A 13,155-nucleotide genomic window follows, 5' to 3' on the forward strand; every position below is an offset into this window, starting at 1 on the left:
ATTTCTGGAGCCAACGTGACACAGCAAACCCAAGTCCACTTTTAATGACTTTCTCTTCACTTCAGGCATCCGTGCGTTCTCTTCCTCTCTTCCTCCTCCTCGTCTCTCTCTCCCTCTCTAACTAGAATCACTCGCTCGCTCCATCCACCCCTCATTCTTCCTCTTCTCGCAGTCTCTTCTAATGAATTTGCCCTCGCTTCAGATTACTCCTCCCCTTCTCTACGCTTTCTCAATTCCTACCCTTTTTCCTCTGTCTCTGCATCACTTTCCTTATTCACTTCCATTCACTCTTCCTCGTCATCCTGTCTTTGCTTCAACCTCTCTGACGGGATGGAACTGTATGTTTGTTAACGATTGGGAAGTTTGGGGCCAAACGCTACAAACCACACAGTTTCTTCTTAATTTCAAATATCAATCGATAGATGTTTAGGGAAGTTTTAAAAAAACTGACCCATGGAACGTTTAGTTATCCTTCTGATGTAGACATGACAGCCATATACACAATGAAATGGTAGGGAAGTGGTGGTGGTATGTGACAAAGTGGTTAATTTCATCGTAAAAATTCCTGACCGATTTTATTTGCTTTAGAAGAGAAGTAGAACATTAAAAAAGGTAGTTTCTCTATGTATGTTCTGTGATTTGGTTGGCGTGGTTGGGTTGAACTTGGAGAACCATATGAGTAACATGAATTTAAATAGTAAAAAGTCTTGATTGGACAAGTCTTAATTTTTTTTCCATTGGTTTAACATATTAACACCTTGGCTTGCAACCGAAACCTAACTATAAACAATAGAAGATGAGATTATCGAAGTTTTTTTTTTTGGGCCATATCGCCCAGCTCTACTGTATGCTGAAGAAGCCTATTGGTTCTATCAGTATTTTATTAATATGTCATCAACAACTGAAAGACAAAACAAATTACACATACTATTCAGTATATTTCAACAATATATATTGTTTTAAATAGGCCTGTCACAATAATTACATTATCAACCTATCATAAAATAAATGGAAAAACCCTAAATTTATCTGTTAATGTGAATCTCTATGTTCACTTTGTTTCAAAATGCTATATTTATTCTATTTGATTTTATTTATATTAGATTTGCGCCTAAATTGTACAATATATGGAGAAATGTTTGCTGAACTTGGCCAAAATATCAGCAGTTTTATTTTATTTATTATTATTACTGTATCAGACTTTATTATGTTGTGGGTAAAACTGATGGGGGGATTTGCCAATGCTTTTTCTCCCCTGGGGGCTGCCTTAGTTTTGAGGTAGGGTTGTTTTGGGAGTAGAGAGAGAGGGTTTTTTTTTCTTGCTGAGGAGTTCTGATCAGGTGCCGTAAAGTGGAAAATTTTGGACTCTTGTCTCGGTTGTTTTTCTTTAATTTCTCTGAGTAACACCGCTCGGTTACATTACTGTTAATATGTTTTATAAAGGTAGTATTTTAATTTATTTTTCTGTTGCGCTCCATCTGTATTCTCATCTTTTCTCGCTTTGTTCTCCCACTTCTCTCCGCCTGCTTCGTCTGTGTGGCTCCGCGCACTCGCATCTGCACAGATCTGATTGGCTGAGGAGAGCGTTTTGTGATTTTAAAGCACACTTGATTGGTCTGTAACTTCAGTTTACTGCGCTGAAACAAAGCACGTAAACCGTAAAGACAAACGTTCCGCTGCTTTAAATGAACACGGTCAGAATTAAATCCTTCTCAGTAGTTTATCGGTTTATTAGTGACCTCTGTTATATAATAATGCATTATGGTTTAGATTTTGAGGTAAGGAAGATCTAACTTCCTGTCGGCGGCGCGAGCAGTTGCAGCGGCTACTCCGGAAGCAAAACACGGTGCTTTTGTTTGTTTTTCTGTGTAAATAATCCGATCTGAACTCGCAATCATGCAAAAGTTCGCTATGGGAACAACTTACGACCGACAGACCCTGCTAGACCTGCAAAATCAACAAAAATCTGTACTTACAGACGGTCTACGAGCGGAGCTACGCGCGCTAGGCCTGCTAAGATCCGCGGCGTTTCCTGAGCCTGCTATCCGGAAGCGGTCTCTCCGCAAGCGTTGCGCGAGGAGCCGAAAGCGCGGTAAGAGAGCCGGTGTCCGCGCTAAGCTAATGGCTAACTCCAGCCGGCCAGCGGTTCCATCTCTCCAACGTTTGCTCCCTGCCGAACAAGATTGACTATCTCCGGCTCCAGCGGACATCCCAGCGCGAGTTCAGAGACTGCTGTGTGTTCGTTTTCATGGAGACGTGGTTAACGGACTTCATCCCGGACTCCGCGATTGAGGTGAGTGGCATGCTATGCTACCGTGCGGACCGCGACGCCGGCCTCTCGGGCAAGGTACGTGGAGGTGGGGTGTGTGTTTACATCAACACAGCATGGTGTAACAACGCTGCGCTGATCTCCAGCTACTGCTCGCCGCTGGTGGAGTTTGCTGTAGTCAGAGCCAGGCCATTCTACCTGCCCAGAGAGCTTAGCAGCGTGTACATAATAGCAGTGTATGTAGCACCCAGTGCTAATGCTAACGTGCTAATGCTAACGCTCTGCAAGAACTGTACACTATTATCTCCAAATAACACCCCGACGGACTGTTTATTGTTGCTGGTGATTTCAATCACAGTAATCTGAAGGCTCTGCTGCCCAGCTTTCACCAACATGTGGATTTTCCAACCCGTGGAGCTAACCTGCTCGATTGTGTGTATACTAACATTCCCGGTTCGTACAGAGCAGAGCCCCGCCCCCACTACGGCTACTCTGATCATATCACTGTCATGCTCATCCCAGCATACAGACAGCTCATCAGACGTGCCAAATCAGAGAAGAAGCAAGTTACAACCTGGCCTCCAGGAGCCATCTCTGCTCTTCAGGACTGTTTTGAGCACACTGACTGGGACATGTTCAGAGAAGCTGCTACCTCTGATGACTCCATCAACCTGGAGGAGTACACAGACTCAGTGACTGGCTACATCAGCAAGTGCATTGAGGATGTTACTGTCTCCAAAACCATCACAACCCACCCCAACCAGAAGCCGTGGATGACTGCAGAGGTGCGTGTGCTGCTGAGATCCCGAGACAAGGCCTTTAAGTCAGGGGACAGGGCTGGCCTCCGAACAGCTAGAGCCAAGCTCTCCCGGGGGATCAGAGAGGCAAAGCGCACCTATGCAAAGAAAATCCACGCCCACTTCCAGGACACTACTGACACTCGGCGCATGTGGCAGGGCATCCAGACCATCACCAACTACAAGTCACCCCCCCCTGCTTGTAACAGTGATGCCTCCCTTCCAGATGCGCTGAACTCCTTCTATGCAAGGTTCGAAGCACAGAACTACACGACAGCATGGAAGACTACACCTCCTCCAAACGATCAGGTACTGTGCCTGTCCTCAGCTGATGTGCGGAAAACTCTACTCAGAGTCAACCCACGGAAAGCCCCAGGACCAGACAGCATACCTGGCAGAGTGCTCAGAGGATGTGCAGAACAACTCACGGATGTTGTCATGGACATTTTCAACATCTCTCTGAGTACTGCAATCGTGCCGACGTGCTTCAAGACGACCACCATCGTCCCTGTGCCGAAGAAGTCTCAAGTGTCCTGCCTTAATGACTACCGTCCCATTGCACTTACTTCCATCATCATGAAGTGCTTTGAGAAGCTGGTCATGAGGCACATCAAAAACCAGCTCCCGTCCTCACTGGACCCTCTGCAGTTTGCGTATCGTCCAAACAGATCAACAGATGATGCCATCTCTACGGCGCTCCACCTGGCTCTCACCCACCTGGACAACAAAGACTGCTATGTTCGAATGCTGTTCATCGACTTCAGTTCAGCATTCAACACCATCATCCCTCAGCATCTGATCGGAAAACTGAGCTTGCTGGGCCTGAACTCCTCCCTCTGCAACTGGGTTTTAGACTTCCTGACTGAGAGACCACAATCAGTCAGGATTGGAAACAACACCTCCAGCACCACCATACTGAGCACTGGTGCCCCCCAGGGCTGTGTGCTCAGCCCACTGCTGTTCACTCTGCTGACTCATGACTGTACTGCAAAGTACAGCTCAAACCACATCATCAAGTTCACTGATGACACAACTGTAGTTGGCCTCATCAGCAAGAACGACGAGTCAGCATACAGAGAGGAGGTGCAGTGGCTGACGGACTGGTGCAGAACCAACAACCTATCTCTTAACGTGGATAAAACCAAGGAGATGGTTGTTGACTTCAGGAGAGCTCCAGGTGTCCACCTCCCGCTAAACATCAATGGCTCTGCTATGGAAATTGTGGATAACACCAAGTTCCTCGGTGTTCACATTGCAGAGAACCTCACCTGGTCCCTCAACACCAGCTCCATAACCAAGAAAGCCCAGCAGCGCCTCTACTTCCTGCGGAGACTGAGGAAAGCACATCTCCCACCCCCCATCCTCACCATGTTCTACAGAGGGACTGTAGAAAGCATCCTGAGCACCTGCATTACCGTCTGGTTTGGGAATTGCAACACCTCAGACCGCAAGACCCTACAGCGGATAGTGCGGACAGCTGAGAAAATCATCGGAGTCTCTCTTCCCTCCATCGCCGAGATCTACACCACACGCTGCATCCGCAAAGCCACCAGCATTGTGGACGACCCCACCCATCCCTCACACGGACTCTTCGCTCTGATGCCGTCCGGCAGAAGATACAGGAGCATCCGAGCCTCCACTACTAGACTCTGCAACAGCTTCATCCACCAGGCAGTCAGACTTCTCAACGCACAGAGACAGAACTGAACCCCCACCCCACCCACCACTCACCCAACACACTCGCACAAAACTAAACTGTACACCCCCCCCCCTTTACACAAAACTAAACTGTACACCCCCCCCCCCTTTACACTCACAAGAACTGAACTTCACCCACACACACACACCCAGTCAGCACACAGAGGCTGACATGACTTTATTTGCTGCACTCTAAAAAAACTATAAACTCTACCTCAGTAACTGCTGTGATTATATATGTTCTATATGTTACAGTATGTTACACATCTCTGCACCTTATGCCCACTATACACTTTATTATACCGTATCGGTACTGCACTGTCCTGTCTTTAAATTGTCTCGTCTTTTGTATTTATTGTATTTATTGTTATTTAGTGTTATAATTTTATAATTTTATGTTGCACTGTCGTCACTCCTGCACTTTGTTGTCTATTGCTTGTTGTTCTATGTTGCACCATGGTTCCGGAGGAACGTAATTTCATCACACTGTGTACCTGTACTCAGATGTAATGACAATAAAAGCCTCTTGACTTGACTTGACTTGAGAGAGAGTTTTGAAGGATGCAGTGACTGTAACTGTCCACAGGAGAGCATGAGTGTGCCTCAGTGCTGCTTCTTCCCCTATAAACATCTCACAACTTCTTCAATGAAACACCTGAAAAAAAAAACATGAATGCCTGTCTGAATCCAGTACAGTTAACACATCTAATATACAGCTGAGTGAAAAAAAAGTAATGGCTTTTTTCTTATTATACATACATTTTTAAATAAAAAAACACTAGACAGTGTAATGAAGCTCAATCAAACATTTACATCTATAAATACACATTTATATGTATTTCTTTATAGGAAATAATAATCAGAGGTGGAAAAAGTACTGAAAAATTGTAATTAAGTAAAAGTACCTTTACTTTGCTAAAATTCTACTCAAGTAAAAGTAAAAGTACCCATCTAAAAATCTACTCGAGTAAAAGTTAAAAATAAAAATCTAAATTTAAAATTTACTTTGAGTAAAAGTTACTTAGTTACTTTTAATTATTTGATGTAAAAAAGTAAAAACAAATCATAAATTAAATAATTTTTAATGAACTATTATTCCACATAATAATTTAGACCTTTCAGGCAGTATTTGTTCAGACCAGCCCATAAAACATTTTCAAGAACAAGTGTTATAGGTTTCTATCATCCATTTTTTTTGTCTTAAAAACTGTTAAAAGTTATGGTCATATAGGTGACTATAAACTGTATTTTTATAGTTTTACAGTTCATTATAACTGTGTTTACTGATTACCAAAAGCCTTAAGTCTAGAACGTGTCTCACACACACACATATATTAGACAGTATTCCTAATAATCTGGACTCCACAGCACTGTCGTTTTGTTATTAGGGTAGACTAATGTTAATCTCATTGATTTTTTATTATAAGAAAAATGTATCTGCTCACCGCTTTAAAAACCTCCGCCTCCTCTAACCTGCTTCCTTTTTACGATTACTCGAGTAATTGTTTCACCCTTAATATATTCTCACACACACACACACACACAGAAGAGAATAAGTAAGCATTAGCTTACAAAGAGCATGCGGAGGTGAGGAAGGGGGTCAGCGGAAGGTGAGCGTGAAACGACAGAGAGAAGGAAACCTGCAGCTTTGAAGAGTCCCCGGTGACTCTGTAAGATTTTAACGGCAAAATTCTGAATTAATACTGCGTTTAAGAGAGCGGGGAGATGGGAGGAGTGCGTGAGAGAGATAGAAAGACAGTCAGAGCGACGAAAAGCAAATGTTCTCCCGACTCTCTCATCTCTTCCTCTGAATCCAGGAGGAAAGAGCCGCCGTGGCGTTTGAGATATTTCAATGGAACGCCGGCGGCCTACTGTGAAGAGCTTTTCCGCATCCGCTCTCACTCTGTCTCTCTCTGTGTGTGTGTGTGTGTGTGAGAGAGAGAGTGTGTGTGTGTGTGTTTGAAAGCTGCACGCTTCTAGAAAGCTCCTTGATGTGTCTTCAGAATCCGATTCCATGCCAAACCTCTCAAAGCACCAGGTCAACCCTTCCATTAGGAGTCCACACCATAGACTGTGTGTGTAGCTGGACAGAGCATCGCCTCTCAAAAGTGAAGCCACCACAGGTCGGGCGCCCCCTGCTGTTTGGTTGCAGAAATCTGTGTAACTCCACCCATCCCCATAGGTTTCAATGGCAAAACAACAAGACAACTTTCAATCACGTTTTTTTTTATATACAATATACTGTAATTCTAGCTCCATTATTTAAATGCAGCAGCTAGTGTAACCTCTGCTTATATTGTTACATTTGTATATCCCCAAAGAATTCATTTTTAAAAAAATTATTCAGCTATATTCAAAAAAGGTGTGGTTATGGTAAAAGGGCTGCTTATGGGCGGGACCAATAACAGACCGTCAGCTCCGCTCTGCAGCCTGTGACCTTGAGGCAGCCCTCAGGGGCGGAGTTATTTAAATGAGTAGGCTGTCTCTGCACAGTCTTTCTCCCTCCTCTGGTCTCTACTGCACTCTACAGACTCAAGTTTCAGGATCGTCAACATGGAGAAAGATTTTAGCTTCATTTTCATTAAATGAATGGGAACGGCGACACGGCGTCCATCTTTTTTACAGTCTCTGGTCCACACTGACTAGCCAAATGCCAAGGGACAGGAAGTAGCGCAGTGTCCCATGACTTTTGGCACACTGCAAGGACCTGTGGGATGTTCTGTTGCACGTGATTGGTGTATCTACACTAAACAAGAGCGGAATGGGAAGAGGAGTGCTGTTTTTTTAGTTTTAGTTATACAGTGTTACTCTCGTTCAGTTATAAAGTGTAATTATATCGAATTTTCAATTATCGGTTATCATGCTGTCAGACTTGTCCGAATCAAGGTTCATGTGTTGCTACATTGTATATATTTGGTGCGCTTATTTTTGTTTTCACACTGCAGTTTAGGGAGCGCACCAAAGACCTCCTACATCCTTTAATCATCACTTACGTATCGATGCATTTTCCTTAACTTGACGCCGATTGGTTTTAGAAGGACATGAGTCTGACGTTGGCGTGTTGACAATTCAGCGGGTGGTTCATTCGGTGGAAAGCCTTTCCAGGATCAGGATAAAATGAACAGAACAGATTCATTTTGTCTCCACAGTAGTGCTGCTGCTATTGTGTTTTTATACCAGCAGCAGCAGCAGTAACTTCAGGCACAGTACTCTAGGTTAGTTTAAATTAGCCGAGCGAACATGCTCGTCCTGAAGCAGCTGTATCCATGCCTCATTTTCCCTGCTTTTCCGGTTATTTTGAGAGGGTACTGACTGCAGTCTGCAGGACGGCGGAGTTGGACGTGCACTGCGTCCAGCTCCGCTCACTTTGTGAGCGTCATGTCTTAGCTCCGCCTCTGAACAGAAATAAACAATGCACAGGGCAGGTAGCAGACTTTAAATATAATGTGCCGCGTCCTCCGGCTTAAAAACTGTTACACTACAAGCTTGCGAGACTGACAAGTCGTGGCGTTGACAAAGTGGGCGGGACTGGACGCGCTGGACGTCTAACTCCGTCTTCCCGCAGGCTGCAGTCAGTAGTAGTTGGTTATTTTTCTTCTTCTGCAGCCGTTGTTGAGGAACGCCTGCTCAGCTTCCTGTAATTGGTCTGAAAGTTTGAACCATCTAGAAAAGCGCTTTCACACTGCAGGAGAACCGGACCATGGTTCAGAAGATCCGGACCGAGACCACCTCTCTTTGTCGGACCAAAATCTGGTTCTTTGGTCCAGACCGTGGTTCGTGGCCCCTTTCACACCTGCTACTTTGGTTCGGACCAAACAAGGAAGGTGTGAAAGCACACTAAGAAATGAAGGTTAATCCATCAGAAAAGTTTCAAGAACTTTGAAAGTATCCTCAAGTGTAGTTGCATAGACCTTAAAAAAAACTTTTTGAAGGATGAAACTGGCACTCATCAGGAGCGAACAAGGAAAGGAAGAGAAAGAGGATAAGTTAGTCAGAGGTAAAAGAGTCTTAAAAATACCACAGTGAGACGCTAAAGCTATTATCCATTCCTTTGGATACTTTTGGGAAATTGGAACGTTGCACATTTCAGAATACACAGCACACTGGAGCGCAGCGCTCTCATTGGCTATGCATAGGCACGGACGTTGGCGTAGCGCGCTAACTGCACTGCTAGCATCTCTCAAGGTCCGCTAATGTCTCCAGACTGGCTTTTTAGAGATAAGGAATTTTTTTACGTCAGCTCCATGAATCCAACAACTGAAAATAAATAAATAAATAAATAAAAAAAGAGATTGCTTTCTCTCTTTCGCTCTTTCTTTTCTTCCCTCTCTCCGTTCAGCGGGAGAGGTTTCAGTTTCACGGCTTCAGGGGTCAATTGAAGGGCGCGGGTTTATTAAAGAGTTGGTACGTGTGCTGAGGAGTGAACTCGGCTGGGTGATGATTATGAATGAATGGGGAGTGTGTGTGTGTGTGTGTGTGTGTGTGAGTGCTGAATTTACTCACAGTGAGACTTGAAGAGAAAATAGCTTGAGAATGAATGTAGTTGAATGAGGCAGTAAAAAGAACAGCATGCGTTTAAAAAAGTGCTACAAGTACAGATTAATAAAAAGCAGCAATGTGTGTTAAATTTAGCTTGACACTCAAATTACTGACGCTTCCCAGACAAGCAGAGACGCAAAAAAATAAATAATATTTGAACAGAGAATATTAGAAAACAACCAATGTAGTTTTATTACCTGAAGCTAAACAGCTCTGGAAAAAATAACAGTTGTTTTGTCTAGCCTCAAATATGTTAATAGTTTTGGTACCTTAAGGAGCATCTTTCTCTCAGATAAAGTTAATAATATATCTTCATTAAAGAAAAAAACTTGTCATTCTCAGGGACCGAGTCTTATTTTTCATGTTTAACTGTTATAGTAGGATAGAGTTCAGTTTGTTAAGCCTCTAATTGTTCTATTATTTTGTACATAACTGTTCCTGTATTTTTTTATTATTATTTATTTATGTTATGTTGCACATTGCTGTTTTAATAGTGCACACTGCTGCTACCAAAAAAACTAACGCCGTTACTTTTTTCAGTTAGGAGTAATCTAACTAATTACTCTGACTGTAACTATAACGCCGTTACCATTTCCCACACCCCGTTACTGCACGTTACTTTAGCCGCTCAAGCCCGTAGAATTATATTTTATGGCCGGCAACTTGAAATCAAATTTTAGTGTTAGAAAGATGCGCCCTCTCCCCGTTCACCAGCACAGCGCATCCTATTCATTTTAATTGAGAGCGCCCGCATGAGCGCAGCCCCGCCCTCCGACAAAAAGTTCCGCTGTGTGTGAGAGAGGCACATACGAGCCTCACACACACAGTACAGCTGCCTTTCAACCGCGGAGGAGAAGCTGAAAACAGATTTATAGAACTATAGATCACAGTGAGGTTAATAAAAAAATCTTAAACTTACGACTGACTACACCTGTTGCTTGATTTGAATAATAAAAATAAAAATCACGGATACGCCTACACGGATACGCCCACACGGTGACCCGGGTCATCAGGTGTTCTGTCGAGTTGTGCCACCCTGTCAAACCGTGCTACTCTTATGTGTATATTTAAAGGTAAAAATACAAAAGAACGTAATGCAATAGTAACGCAACAGTTATTTTACTGGTAACTAGTTACTTTTATATTAACATTCTACATGGATACACACAAACACACACACACTGTAGTTAAGAATCTCATTTCCATTCTGAGGAGGAGTCCCCAACGCGCACACACACACACACACACACACACACCCCTCATTATCTCATACATGATCCCGTATTCCGCCAAGGCCCTGAAGAACATTAAGAGTGAATACCTGTGAATCTACCCATTTATGTTGATTTCCAAGGTCAAGGTTACTAAATGAGACGAGCGCTACAGTTTTATTGGCCGATCGATCAATTTTATTAAACGTGCACAGCAAATAAGAGCGTCTTCTGAAGAAAAGCTGCTTTAAAGGTCAGTTATAAACATGAATAATACATTGCTAAGCACTCTGGACACAATGAAACATGAGCATCGTTAGCAGAACTTTAGCGGAAAGCTAAACTACTCCAATCATTCAAATTCACTGCTGGAAAAATCAGGTCCAGAAAGTAAAATTCTGCCTCAGGATTTTGTTCAAACATTGGAAATGATTTCGAGGACGCAGCTGATGTATCCTTCCTGGCCCTCCACTACTCACAATTGTCTGAGCATGCAATTTCAGTGAGGAGTTAATGATGTTCCAGCTTGAACCAACCCTTTACAGCTAGAGCAGCTTCAACTCTTCCTGGAAGACTTTTCACAAGGTTTAGGAGTGTGTTTATGGAAAAATTTTAGAACTGAAGATTTGGGGTTTCCACACTATACAGAGTCTAACAGACTAAAACTCAGTTAAAACGAGTAAATCAGGTCCAGAGAGTAAAATTCTGCCTCAGGATTTTGTTCCAACACTGGAAGTGATTCGAGGACGCAGCTGATGTATCCTTCCTGGCCCTCCACTACTCACAATTGTCTGAGCATGCGATTTCAGTTAGAAGTTAAAGATGTTCCAGCTTGAACCAACCCTTTACAGCTAGAGCAGCTTTAACTCTTCTGGGAAGACTTTCCACAAGGTTTAGGAGTGTGTTTATGGAAAAAAGTTACCAATATTCTTCCAGAAGCACATTTGTCACACATTTTCTCATGCTTTAATGGTGTGGAACGGAACAAATCGACTCAAGCAGGCCAGTCAAAGTCTTCCACACCAAACTTGCTCATCTTACTTGGTTGACTGGTGCGTATTCACAATAAAAACAGGAAGTGGCTCATCCTCAAACTGTTCCCGCAAAGTTGGGAGCATATAAATTGTCCAAAATCTCTTTATATACTTAGGCATTTAAAGTTTCTTTCTCTGGAATAATTAAGGAGTTGACACCAACTCTTGAAAACAACCCCATACCATTATCCCTCTTCAACCAAACTTTACACTTTGCATAATGGAGTCAAGTATCATTGGACAAGTACCATTATTCTTGCAACTGCCAAATCCAGACTTGTGATTGGTCACTGTTATAATAGCACAAAATCTTCAGTTCTTCAGTTCTAAAATTTTCCATAAACACACTCCTAAACCTTCTGGAAAGTCTTCCCGGAAGAGTTGAAGCTGCTCTAGCTGTGAAGGGTTGGTTCAAGCTGGAACATCTTTAGCTTCTAACTGAAATTGCATGCTCAGACAAATATATTAGTAGTGATATTAAGAATTCAGAAATCAATATTTGGTGGAATAACCCTGGTGGTTTTTAATCACAGTTTTTTTTCATGCATCTTGGCATCATGTTCTCCTCCTCCACCAGTCTTGCACACTGCTTTTGGATAACTTTATGCTCTTTACACTCCTGGTGCAGAAATTCAAGCAGTTCAGCTTGGTGGTTTGAGAACTTGTGATCATCCATCTTCCTCTTGATTATATTCCAGAGGTTTTCAATTTGGTAAAATCTAAGAAACTCATCATTTTTAAGTGTTAAATTCTTTTCCCTGACTCCTACGGAGTATTTCATGTTTTTCGACCCATGCTTAACATGAGGCCCTGAGTTAAAAGCAGGCTAAGTGCATGCGCAGACCTCTCGCTCGCAAGCGTAATGGTGTGGAACGAACCGGTTCACGCAGGTCGCTCGGTCAGAACGCTGGTTGTGCTTTGGTGACGTCGGGGTTCGGGATTGAAAAAAAAAAAAAAAGAGCGCCTGCCGTACGCTCGTTAAGCGCGGCAAGCCGCTGGAGTACAAATGCGTGACTATGCTAATTAGCACACAAAGGTATTAGCAATTAAAAGTTTGGCGTCGCTTCAGGGAGAGAGGGGTTTTAAAGAAAGTTATAAAAGGCTGACACGCTCACAGTGCACTCACACACACAGATAGACAGACTCATTTAATTAGAGAGGATAACATGAGAGAATGAGAAACAAACAGTCAACAAGCAGCGCGGGCATGATGTGCATATTAATAGACGTTAATTTAACACAGTTATGAGAGATATATCTTTTATATCTTTTAGAATAGAAGTTTTTTCCTCCCAAAATGACTCAGAACGAGCCGTTTAAGGGCTCTGACACTTTTAATAAGGGGTGAAACGATTACTCAAGTAATTCGAGTTACTTCATTTAAAAAAAAAACAACGATCGAGGGGGCGCCGAATGATCCAGCGGTCTAAAGTGCTGCCACTATAAGCAGGAGGTCGCAGGTTTGAACCCCCGCTCATGCAGCTTTGCCATCAAGCTGCCCGCGGCGCTCAGTGGGAGCAAAATTGGCCCTGCTCCCTCCGGGTGGGTAGATGGCGCTCTCTCCCCACATCACTACTAGGGTGATGTCCACAGCACAGGGCATCTGT

This window comes from Astyanax mexicanus, chromosome 25 (assembly GCF_023375975.1).
Source record: "Astyanax mexicanus isolate ESR-SI-001 chromosome 25, AstMex3_surface, whole genome shotgun sequence".
In the NCBI taxonomy this organism is placed as follows: domain Eukaryota; kingdom Metazoa; phylum Chordata; class Actinopteri; order Characiformes; family Acestrorhamphidae; genus Astyanax; species Astyanax mexicanus.